The sequence below is a fragment of the Magnolia sinica genome, chromosome 3, assembly GCF_029962835.1.
Source record: "Magnolia sinica isolate HGM2019 chromosome 3, MsV1, whole genome shotgun sequence".
Classification (NCBI taxonomy): domain Eukaryota; kingdom Viridiplantae; phylum Streptophyta; class Magnoliopsida; order Magnoliales; family Magnoliaceae; genus Magnolia; species Magnolia sinica.
In genome coordinates, this window is record NC_080575.1 from 68,864,160 (window position 1) to 68,877,084 (window position 12,925).

The 12,925-nt window shown below is 38.5% G+C and overlaps 1 pseudogene; it reads left to right on the forward strand.

Moving 5' to 3' along the window:
- The first annotated feature begins 202 nt into the window (after positions 1 to 202).
- On the forward strand, positions 203 to 8,697 carry LOC131238919 (pyrophosphate--fructose 6-phosphate 1-phosphotransferase subunit alpha-like; annotated as a pseudogene).
- The last annotated feature ends 4,228 nt before the right edge of the window (positions 8,698 to 12,925 follow it).

The window sequence follows — 12,925 nt, forward strand, 5'->3', positions numbered from 1 at the left end:
CTATTTCTCTTTTTTCTTTTTTCTTTTTGCAGAATTTTATTTGAAGTCTTTCTGTAAGAACTTCTCAGACTGAAACATTTTTTTTGTTCTGCGATTTTTGCTCTGTATTTCCTCTTCTGATAAAGCAGCTGTGGTAGAAGGCCTTTCTTTGCTGGTTCCGTAGCTCAATTTTGAGAATCTGGTTTAATTCGCCTTTTTAGCAATGGATTCACTGAAGGAGAATAAGCTCATGAATGCTGGCCTCATCTTTCTAGCAACAATTGTGTTTGCAAAAGTCATTTCCGCCATTATGATTGCTAGAGCTAGGAAACGTCTCCCTCCTACTGTCAAGGCGTGGCCGGTTCTTGGGGGACTTGCTCGGTTCATGAAAGGCCCGGTCGTGATGCTAAGGGAAGAATATCCAAAGCTTGGGAGCGTATTCACATTGAATCTTTTGAACAAGAATATCCAAAGTTTTGTACTTCTTTTCTAGTTTTTATATCTTTCTCTTCCATCAAAAGTAGCTGCAGAAAAGGTGAACTGCAGTTCTTCTGACAGGTTTACTTCCATTCATCGGTCAATTACCCCCCCGTTCATTTCCAGTGTTAAAGGGAGAGTGAATGAGTGAATGAAAGTGAAAACATGATCCATGTATATTATATACCAGGGGAAAGGTAGAGATAGATGAAGTTAATTTCACTATTCTTCCAAGCATTGTATATTTCCTCTTGTTGATGTCACAGATGATGTTTGATCTTTGATGCAAGTTGTATTACAGGCATGTGGAAGAAGGAAAGCAGTATCAGGTGCTATGTCAGAGATTGGCAAGTTTGAATGACGAGTTTATATCATACAATGCTCCTTCTGCAGCCTTTGATTTCATAGCTGGGAAGAGGATTGAGCAGAAGCTGGTTGATTACAATCAGGAGGTTAAGAGATTTAGAGGTAATGCTTTTTTCTTTTTAAACCTTCTACAATGTTCAGTGAGATCATGAAGTCTGGCAATGAGCTCGGCCTGTGCTGAGTAGAAGCCAGATTTTTTATAGGCCCACCCATAGAGTTCACGTGTATGATGATATTCCATGATGATGCCAATTGGTGGAAATCCACGTAAAGAGGGTGAAAGTAGTGAGGGAAAGGTTAAGGCAAAGAGGATTGATTCCATTTATATTTTTTTTTAAAAAGGAATATAGATATAGCTACGGTTATAATCCGTGGCCATAGATCAGTGGTGGAATCGCGAGATCTATGATTGATCCCCGAATGGAACATCGAGTTGGGGCGGAATCGCAGGATTCGCGATTGATCGCCGAATCTATGGCTACGGATTATAACCGTAGCTATAGTCGTATCCCTGTTTTGACATGTAAAATTTTATTCTACCTACAATTTTTCTCTAACACATATTTTATATAAATATGTGTATATATATAAGCATATTAAAAAAATTTCACAGTTATACTTTGTCTCATTTCTTTCTTTATTCATATAGCAAGAATACATTCTAAACCAAAATTAGTGAAGGGAAATGACCGTGAATCAACACGGAATCGCTAGGATTGACCGTGAAATGCATGGAAATGATCGTGAATCAACACGGAATTGCCAGGAATGACCGTGAAGTGAAGTGAATTTAGCGGGAATTGAGCGGGCCAAACTGGAAATTAAGCAGGACAAACTGAAAAATGAGCGGGCCAAACTAGAAATTGAGCGAGCCAAACTGAAAATTAAGCGGGCCAAACTGGCCTAACTGGAAAATGAGCGGGCCAAACTAGAAAATGAGTGGGACAAACTAGAAAATGAGCGGGCCAAACTGGAAAATGAGCAGGCCAAACTGAAAATTAAGCGGGCCAAACTGGCCAAACTGGAAAATAAGCGGGCCAAACTGGCCTAACTGGAAAATGAGCGGGACAAACTAGAAAATGAGTGGGACAAATTGAAAAATGAGCAGGACAAACTGGAAATTAAGAGGGCCAAACTGGCCTAACTGGAAAATGAGCAGGACAAACTGGAAAATGAGCGGGACAAACCAGTGTTTAGAGGCTGAAAATGAGCGGGACAAACTGGAAAATGAGCAGGCCAATTTGGTATTGAATTTGTCTTTTTAAAAAAAACATTCAATTTGTCTAGAGGCTGAATTACTCTCATCAAACCAGTGTTTTCTAATTGCCATGTTTACTTAATGTCATTATTACATTGTTGGGTGCCATGAAGAGACAGGAAGCCTCCAAAGATATTTTCAGGAGACAAAAAGAAAAAAAAAAAGGCTGGGATCTTCAAGAGTCTGAGATTTCAGCAAAGATGATATGACCTCAGCAAGCAAGAAATGTGCCACTTGTGTAGAGAAATAAAAAAATCATTCTATCACCTATATCTTGTTTGTAGAATGCCTAGGGATATGGAACTTCTTCAAACGCTTTTTAATTTGTTGGGTTCTCCAAAAAAGTGGCCTTGGTCGTAGGTGGTTGGATGAAATTGTTGTTTAATTAAGTAGGGCGAATTTTGAGGATGCTTTCATTTGACATAATCTGGTGGATCTAGAAGGAAAGGAATAAGAAATTCTTTGAAAATAGAGTATCATTAGAAGTGAGTGAGAGACATGATTAAGAATTTTTATCAGTTGGTTGAAATTAGTGAAAATGGGTTTTGTGTCACTTTGGCATCTGTATGGAAAGAGCTTGAACAGCGACAACATGGACAAAAAAATTTAGTTGGTGTTATGAGAAGTGACTAGGGAGAAACAATATGGTGTTTCAGACCGGTAAGACTCCAACAAGGCAGGTGAGTCTCATTTAGGCTGGTTAAAGTGGAAAGAGATGTAGAAAATGCAGATCAAATTTCATTGTTAGCAAAACTAAAAAAGTTGGTATAAGGTATGTGCTGATATTTTTATCATGTTTCGAGGGAAGCTGGTGTGGTCACTGATCATTTCCATGCATTTCACGGTCAATCCCGCTGATTCCGTGTTGATTCACGGTCATTTCCATGCACTTCACGGTCATTTCCCTTCACTTCACGGTCATTTCCATGCATTTCACGGTCAATTCCAGTGATTCTGTTTCATTTCACGGTCAATTCCCTTCACTTCACCATCATTTCACAGTTATTTTTTTCTAAACAAACTAACTAAAGTATAGGACTACTCCATTACAAGTCGTCCAGTGGGACCCACTTGAGGTATGTATTCTATCCAGGCCATCCGACAATGGGGCGTGGCATGCTAAGGGCCTCAGCTTCCACCTCCAAGATCCTATCGAACATTTGGTTGTCTGGGCTCGGCTGCATCCACTTCTCTTCTGAGAGGAGACTTGAGTAGTAGGTGATGACATCATCACAGATGCAAGCTTTATCTATCCATCTTATTAATGGAGAATTGGTAATACAATAAAACAGAGATAGCAAAGCTAGAAAACCAAGAAAAAACAATGAAATTATTTGGGAACAAAAAAGAAAAAGAAAATCATAGATGCTGAGTCTATTGACATGGTTAACTTGCTTATTTCAAGTCCTTGTTACACGGTGCCATGATTTTGTGCTTTGCGCTTTTTGTTTAGATTGAGATGGAGAAACTCCTAGTGCAGTTGGTAGAGAATGAGATGAACAAGAGATTGGTAAACTTCAATGTTGTAGGTTCATTATCTTTATCCTAAATATTCTGGTAGACTGACATATTAGTGGATCTGTTCAGAAAGAAGGTACTTACAAAGGAAAGAAATTCAATGCTATCTACCACTTCTTTGGCTATCAGGCCCGGGGTTCTTTACCATTGAAGTTTGACTGTGACTATGCCTATGTATGTTCTAAACAACAGCAGCTTTCTTTCCTTTTCCAGTTATGTTGATGATCTGTGCATGATTAAGAATCAAATCTGTGCAGGTTCTTGGGCACATCTGCTATCACATTCTAGCTGCTGGTTTGAATGGATACATGGCAACTGTGACCAACCTGAAAAATCCCTTGAACAAGTGGCGATGTGGTGCTACTCCAATTACAGTATGTTCTTTGTTCTATTTAATTAGATCAAAATGCTCGTTAGTTCTGATTTCTACAAGGAAATGTCAGAGATTATTCCCAGCAGCAAAAATGGAGAAATTGGAAGTTTCATACAAAAATGAAATCAGTTTACCTTTTACCTCAACAGGAAAAAAGGGATCTTCAGTGCTGCCTTCTAATTCTTCATGGTGTTTTCTCATAAAAAGAAAATTTCTTTTTTAATTTACAAGTATTGTTTTCTCATAAAGACAAACTCTCTCTCTCTCTCTCTCTCTCTCTAATTTATGAACTTGTTCTGATTACTGAAGTATTAACTGTAGCATTTGTGGATTTCTTATCCTTGATATCATTCATAATGGAGAAGCATAACATGGCGTTTTCTATGGATCTTAGGCAATGATGACTGTAAAGCGATGGTCGCGGGGTCCTAAGGCCATCTCGATAGGCAAACCTGCTGTTCACCCTGCTACTATTGACTTGAAAGGCAAAGCATATGAGTATGTCCCCAAGTCTCTATTGCTCTGACTTACTGGAGTTTTGCTTGTTGAAATCTTCCTCAGAATCTGGATTCTTGTATACTTGAGGGCATGTTCTGGATACAAGGAATCAGAGGGAAACTATGGAAAAAGTAATGATTATCCAATGATTGTTTCTTTGAACATTGTTGAAATGTGGAATCTTCGGATTTATTAGACAACGATCACCTAGTTTTTGGCACTAGAGAATCCTGATTGTGGATAAGTTTAATGATTACTTTGTGGAATCCACGCATCCAAACAGTCCAACCGTCTTTTCAGTGGAAAAAGTTTTTCTATTACCATATGGATTTTTATCCAAACATGCCCTAAATAGAAATGATTTTGTACAACAGCCTGTGAACTCATTTAAACTTTGTAAAATATTTAATTAATTAAAGAAAAATGGCTTCCTTTTGCTATCTTTATCTTATTTCTTTTTAATTTTTTGATTTCTAAAAAGGATGTGTTGTGGTGTGCACATAGATATGAGTATCTGTATCGTATCGTTTGTATCATATCCATGTCAACACTAGATGAAATGTGATACGTATTGGTCCGATATGAGAAAAGTGACCCGTATTGACCAATATGGGGCGTATCAATGTCGATACAGGGCCGATACAAGCCGATACACCCATAAAAGCCTAATTTTGAATGTTTTTTTTTTCAAAATTTCACTCGTCTTTTTTTTTCCCCCCCATTTAAACCATGGAAGAAACTCATTTTAGGCTAGATCCAAACCTATTTTGGGATCAAAACAAATTATTTTAATGGGATTCGACAAAACGAAGCGAAGTGGATCATTATGGGAAAAATCGGAGAGAAGGGTAAACCTTCACTTTCATTTTTATATTTTCATCTTCTTTTTGTTGTATTTCAATGTAATGGGCCCGAGTTCACCAAATCATGCTTGATTTGTGTTTAATTAGGGCCCATTTAGTTGACATTCAACAAATCAAATTGACATACAACATTCTCATCAAAGAATGGTCCGATACACCATTAAATACATTGTCGAAACACACACAGTCACAAAAGATAGATTCTTGGATATCTCTTTTTCCTCTTCTTCTTCTCCTTCTTCTTCTTTTTTTTATTTTTTTATTTTTTTATTTTTCCTCTTTTTGCTTAAAAAAATTTCTGACCAATACGGGCAGATACAACCCTGTTATCATTTTTCCGCTGGCCCGATACACCAACTGATACTAACATTTAGAACCATGGGTGTGCATAATGCCATCACCATTTACCCATCGATATATGTGGCATATGTGTAAGCCAATTTAGACCAGTCCAAATCATGACCTCCATTCTAAATGGACTAAAGCCAATTTAGACCAGTCCAAATCAAATTGACATACAACATTCTCATCAAAGAATGGTCTGATACACCATTGAATACATTGTCAAAACACATACACTCACAAAAGATAGATTCTTGGATATCTCTTTTTCTTCTTCTTCTTCTCCTTCTTCTTCTTTTTTTTTTTATTTTTTTTATTTTTAATTTTTCCTCTTTTTGCTTAAAAAAACTTCTGACCAATACGGGCAGATACAACCCCGTTATCATTTTTCCGCTGGCCCGATACACCAACTGATACTGACATTCAGAGCCATGGGTGTGCATAATGCGATCACCATTTACCCATCGATATATGTGGCATTCGTGTAAGCCAATTTAGACCAGTCCAAATCATGACCTCCATTCTGAATGGACTAAAGCTGAAAATCACACTAATTGGATGTCAGACCACTGTGATGTCAGAAAGGCTTCTCATTAGTCAAGGTAGGACTCTTAAGTCCTAACTGCAGTCCATGAGTATTGATGCCTAAGGGAAATGAATGATCATAAAAGATACTGTAGCTTAAGAGCTCTTTCCTCAAATGTTATCTGCAGCAAAGCAACATGTTGTCTTCTTAATGATATTCTAATAGTAAAACACATTGTTTTTGCTTGATTAGTCTTCATTCCTTTCTGACCAATAGAAAGATGTGCAGATCTTAGCTATTGTACATAATCCTTGCTGCCTTGAGCTGATTGGGGTTTTGGTACAGGATGCTGAGACAAAACGCCGCAAACTTTTTGATGGATGACTTCTACCGAAACCCAGGGCCTCTTCAGTTTAAGATGCTAAGCCCCTGACCCTGTGTGTCGAAGATCAGGACTACATGGGACGGATCAAGAAGCTTCAGGAGTACCTTGACAAGGTTTCCTTCCCAATTGTGTTGCTTTTGTTTTATAACTTTTCATTTTTTCATCTCATAGCCCTTCTGAGTGCTGCATCCATATTCATTATAATCTATATGAAAATGGCTGATACCCGATGGTTTCATTGGCCGGCCACACTGATACTCATGGTTGAAGCCAGTACCATCATGTATAATAGTATAAGGATATTTTGATCCGTGTGTGTGTGTGTGTGGTGTGTACTTATGGTTGAAGCAGATACCATCATGTATAAGGATATTTTGATCTGCGTGTGCACGTGCACATGTGTGTTTACTCTGTGTGTGCACATGCGCACATTCGCAGCTGATGGCTGCAATAAATATAAGGCTGGCACTGGGCCAGGCAAAATCAATATTTTGAGTAGGCCCAGCCGAATAAAACCCATCTCTGCCAGTTCAGAATCCATGCCCGAGGACCACCCCATTGCTAGGCCTAAATAAATTGCTGGTAGATTAATTTATATTATTTCCATTTCTCATTGACGAGGACACTCCCTCACCCTGTGTTTGTGTGAATAGTGATAAAAATCTTATTCTTGGCAATTTCTCAGCCTGGAAATTTCTAGGGAGATTTAAAAAAATGTGAGGTTTTTTTTTGGGATATTATTGGGAAAATCTCCCGAAAATGATATATATATATATATATATATATATATATATATATATATCTGTCTGCACGTGTGTGTGTGAAATGTAACTTCCCATGAGGTCAAGCTGTGTGGGCTCCACCATGATGTGTATCGAACATCCACACCATGCATTTGGTGTCTCTTGGTTACAGGATATCCCAAAAATCAGCGGTATCCAGAACTCAAGTGGGACACCATTTGAAACAGTGAAATCATGCCTAAAACATCTAAAAGCACTTGTTGGGATCAGCTGAGTTTTGGATACGGCTGAAACTTGGTGTGACCCCTCATCCAAGTGGGACACATGATGGATGGGTTGGATTTCTAAATCACATCTTAGTGGGCCATGTAAATGATCATGAAGATTTCAATGGGTGGATATCCACTCTCAATTGTTGTCTATGGTGTGGCCCACCTAAGTCATGGATTGCTCTGATTTCTAGGCCTGTGGCCCACCATGGAAGGAGGCATCTGATTGATGGGGTGGGTGTCCATCACACATCACGTCGGGGACCACAGAGCTCAACCTCATAGTACCTTTTCCACACACACATGGCAAATTCCTTGAGGTTTATACTATTTTGCAATTTGCAAGCTAACATCACGACAAAAAAAAAAAACGCAATATATTAAAATTTTCTGGTATTTTGAAAATCTTGCAATAGTAGTATTTAGTGTATTTTTTGTGATATTATCATGAATTTTTCAAAATCTGCTATATTTGTCACTGTTCATGGCTGCAATAAATTACTGGCGAAGTCATTTAAGGCAGCCCTTTTTCTTCTTTACAACTCTCTCCCCACACGCAACAATCTGCCCAATACCCATTTAAGCCATTCTTTTATGGGTCGGGATGAGAACTGGCAGGAATCTGTTTAATACCCGGTGGCCTATATTTAAAACGAAAGACACGCATGTCCAGTATTTTCTTGATTGTATTGCGTTCTGTTTTCTTTTCCCATCTTTAATGCTCATTTTTCTTTTCAGGTGAAGTGCATTGTGAAACCAGGTTGTTCACAAGATGTACTGAAAGCAGCCCTTAGTGCCATGGCTTCTGTTACAGACATTCTTACTGTAATGACTTCACCTTCCAGTGTCCAGACTCACTTCTAAGTTAAATGAAACTTGCCATCTCCTTAAGAGTCCAAGCAAGAGCAGCAAGCACAAGGCCCTGAACCCTTTCATATTTGTTTTCTTCATATTTTTATTCTCTGTGATATCATTAGGAAATTAGGATGCTTTTTGCATTGATTTTAACACTATCTCCTACCCGCCGCGCCAAGCATTTTGTAGCCTGCTTTAGGCCTGAAACTTGAATATGATAGTACAATAACCGTGAGTCTTGTTAATATACTGTTTTTAGGAATGCGATACAGGCGTTCTATCCTCCTGTAGAAGAAAATTTTGAACTCTCTGGGTGGACAAATGCACCTACTGAAATGTATCAAGATTGAATCCAGCACATACGATTTCCATGCACTTCATGGTCATTTCCATGCATTTCACGGTCAATTCACTTCACTTCATGGTCATTTCCATGCATTTCACGGTCATTCCAGTGAGTCCGTGTTGATTCATGGTCATTTCCACGCATTTCACGGTCAATTTGCTTCACTTCAGCCCTAAAATCATATATGATATGTCAAGTAACTAATTTTGTTTTAGAAGGTATTCTTGTTATATGAATAAAGAAAGAAATGAGAAATAAAAAAAGAGAAATTTTTTTTATATGCTTATATATATACACATATTTATATAAAATATGTGTTAGAGAAAAATGTAGGTAGAATAAAATTTTACATGTCAAAACAGGGATATGACTATAGCTACGGTTATAATCCGTAGCCATAGATAATAGTAATTCGGCGATCAATCGCGAATCCCGCGATTCCGCCCCAACTCGCTGTCCCATTCGGGGATCAATCGTAGATCCCGCGATTCCACCGCCGATCTATGGCTACGGATTATAACCGTAGCTATATCTGTATTCCTATGTTATTTTTAAAAAAAAACATGGAATCAATCCTCTTTGCCTTAACCTTTCCCTCACTACTTTCACCCTCTTTACATGGATTTTTTTTTATTAGTCGCATACTTGTGCAATGAAGACCCTCTAAGAATCAGATCCTTTGAATCGGAAGAAAGCTCTTTGATATCACCAAACAAAATTTCTACAAATGACTTTCCACTAGATATGGACTGCCATGGAATTAAAATGGATCACCCTAACATGAAATGATATAGCAGCAAAAAGATCTGAAAAACTACTAAACCACAATAACCAATAAAAAATCAAATTGAAAATGCACTAACATGTTTCCATGCTAGGAATTCAAACGATATATAGAATCACAAAGAAAATCAATTTAATTCAAAAGGCTAAAAGGGAGATGGGATCACATAGGTAATGTAAAAAATAGAAACATCATGGTAAGCAAAGAGGAATCATAAATGTAACTTCAATTCATTATTAGGTGAGCTAATATATGAGAAATAAACAAAAAAGTGAAGTTAACAGCTATGCTGCTCCTAAACAATAAACAATAAATGGATGAATAGTGAAATTAACTTCATCTATCTCTACTTTTCCCCTGGTATATAATATACATGGATCATGTTTTCACTTTCATTCACTCATTCACTCTCCCTTTAACACTGGAAATGAACGGGGGGGAAATTGACCGATGAGTGGAAGTAAACTTGTCAGAAAAACTGCAGTTCACCTTTTCTGCAGCTACTTTTGACTTGATGTTCTAGATCAATGCTATCCTTGATGACCAGAGAGGTGTTGGCCGGTGGAGATCAAGGTGTCCAATGCCTTAAATCCTTAGTTGCACAAACCTTCTACCTAGGTGCCACTCCCACTATAAATCTCACTCCCCTCCCATTTCCAAGCTATTCACATTTGGTCACATTTTGAACGAATGCTTCCCCACTCCCATACCCATACCTATTTCTGCTTCTCCCTTACCCTTTGTGCAGCTGTACTCCAAAACAGGAAACTAAACTTAGGCAATACATATCGTGAACTCCCCGTAGGGAGAAGATGACACCATGCTAGGGATGGGGCCACAAAAAGGGGCGGCATGAGGGCCTACTGCTCCTCAGAGTCAGGCGAAAGAGGGGGTGCTCCCTCTTTCTGTACACAGCACAGGACCGCTTTTACTGCACGGTAAAGCTTCTTGCCTAGCTTATCTTGTCTCTCCATCCTTGCATCAAGCGATTGGTAGAGCTCTCGTATTTCCTGTAAGGTAAGAGGTGTCTCGTTTGCCCTTTCCTTTTCGGAATCCTCTTCCCCATCACTTTCTTCTTCTTCTTCATCGCTCTCCTCTTCTTCTTCCTCTTCGATCTCATCCCCATTTTTTCCGAGCCTCGACATCTTGAGTTTCGGGCTAATGTTCATATGGTTGATCGTAGTTTCGTTGATGAATTTCACGGGCTCGGGTTCCCCATTCAGTTATATGCCTTTCAAAATTCAGTTATTTGCATTTCATATGTTGCTTGGTGAAGTTATATCATCTTTGCTGAAATCTCCCAGGCTGGAAGATCCTAGCCTTTTTTTGCTGTCGTAGCCTGAAAATATCTTTGGAGGCTTCCTATCTCTTCATGGCACCCAACAATGGAATAATGACATTAAGTAAACATGGCAATTAGAAAACACTGGTTGGATGAGAGTAATTCAACCTCTAGGCAAATTGAATGTTTTTTTTTAAAGACAAATTCATTACCAAAATGTTCCTAGATCTTTATTTTTATTGAACAATCGCTGCCCCTTTCTTGATGTATTTCGATTATTATGAATAAACGTGCCATTAAATGAAGGGGAAGTTTTTCCAAAGAATTGGACTGAAGTTGGTGGTGAGATCTTGTTAATTTGTATTATCATTATGTAGGGAGAAGTTTGCTTCAGTGCCTAATGGTTCAGTGGTGGTGGCTTTGCTGTGGCTGCAAGTGCCGGTGGTGGAGCTGCTGAGGCTAAGAAAGAAGAGAAAGTGGAGGAGATGGAGAGATGCTCCATTGCTTTCAGAGTAATGTAAGTTATAGTGCACGTAGTTGCTTTGGGATACCTAGTCCAATCCATTGATGTAGACTGTTCATCTTTAACCCCTACATATGATTCCAACGGATCACTCTTATTAGGCATTCATGACCATGCCATCCATTTTTAACAAATGCCAACTAAAGATGCCACTTTTGACTCCTGGGACAGTTTCCCCTTTTGTACGTAATATGTTGATTTCTCTGTTTCTACTGTGATTATGTGAATAGAGCTATTGTTACCAAACGGAAATAGTGTTGTGGCTCTATGGTAAAGTATTATCTCTACTCCATGAAACTAGAAAGTAGCTGGCTGATTTGCTTTGCAACTTAAGAAAATGGTAAGATGCTCTTTAGCTTTTGCTGGTTAGTGATGACTTATTCGTTTCAAACAAGCAAATTAATGCATACCTCCTACTGTTGTAAATTTCCATAGGTCAAAGAGCTTTAGAAGGCAACAAGAACCATACAAACCCTCTATTCTGAGGCCAAGGTTAGCTCTGTCAATCAAATCTTGCTCCCTTGATTAAAATTTATGGAAAATGAGTGGGCCAAACTAGAAATTGAATGGGATAAACTGGAAATTAAGCGGGACAAACTGGAAATTGAGTGGGCAAACATGAAAATGAGGGACAAACTAGAATTTCAGCAGGCCAAACTAGAAATTAAGAGGGCAAACATGGAAATGAGCGAGACAAACTAAAAATTGAGCGGGACAAACTGAAAATTGAGAGGGCCAAACTGGAAATTGAGCGGGGCAAACTAGAAATTGAGCCGGCCAAACTGAAAATTGAGCGGGACAAATTGGAAAATGAGCTGGCCAAATTGGAAAATGAGCCAGCCAAATGGGAAATTGAGCGGGACAAACTGAAAATTGAGCAGGCAAACATGGAAATGAGCGGGACAAACTAGAATTTTTGCGGGCCAAACTGGAAATTGAGTGGGCAAACATGGAAATGAGCCGGACAAACTAAAAATTGAGCGGGACAAACTGAAAATTGAGCGGGCTAAACTGGAAATTGAGTAGGACAAACTGGAAAATGCCACCTCCAGAGCCATGAATAGACCTGAACAAGGAGAGAAGGGCTAGCTTTGCCAACTTCAACTGCTCTTGGGAGTAGTTACTAAACTCTAAAAGATTGAAAATCCATTGTCCTTACACAAATGTGCAAGTCCTGAAACATGACAAATATCAAACTGGTCATAGCATTTTTTTAGGTACGTTAGAACGGTGCTTTGTTATAATGAATACCCTGGGAAATAAGCCACTTTCAAAATATCCACTAATATAACTTCTCCAATTTTACCAATTGTAAATGGTAAGTCTTTAGAATTTTAAGAAACAAAACTATGTGAGATTACTTCAGGATCATTTGAATTGGGGGCATCTAGATGCATCGGATATTTCAATTACCAGGCATTGCAATGCCTGGATGGTGTAACTACTGGCAATTGAACATAAAACAATGAAAAGCTGAAAAGCTGCAAACATAACAAAAAATAATGGCTCTTCGATATAAACACGTAAAACTTGTAGTA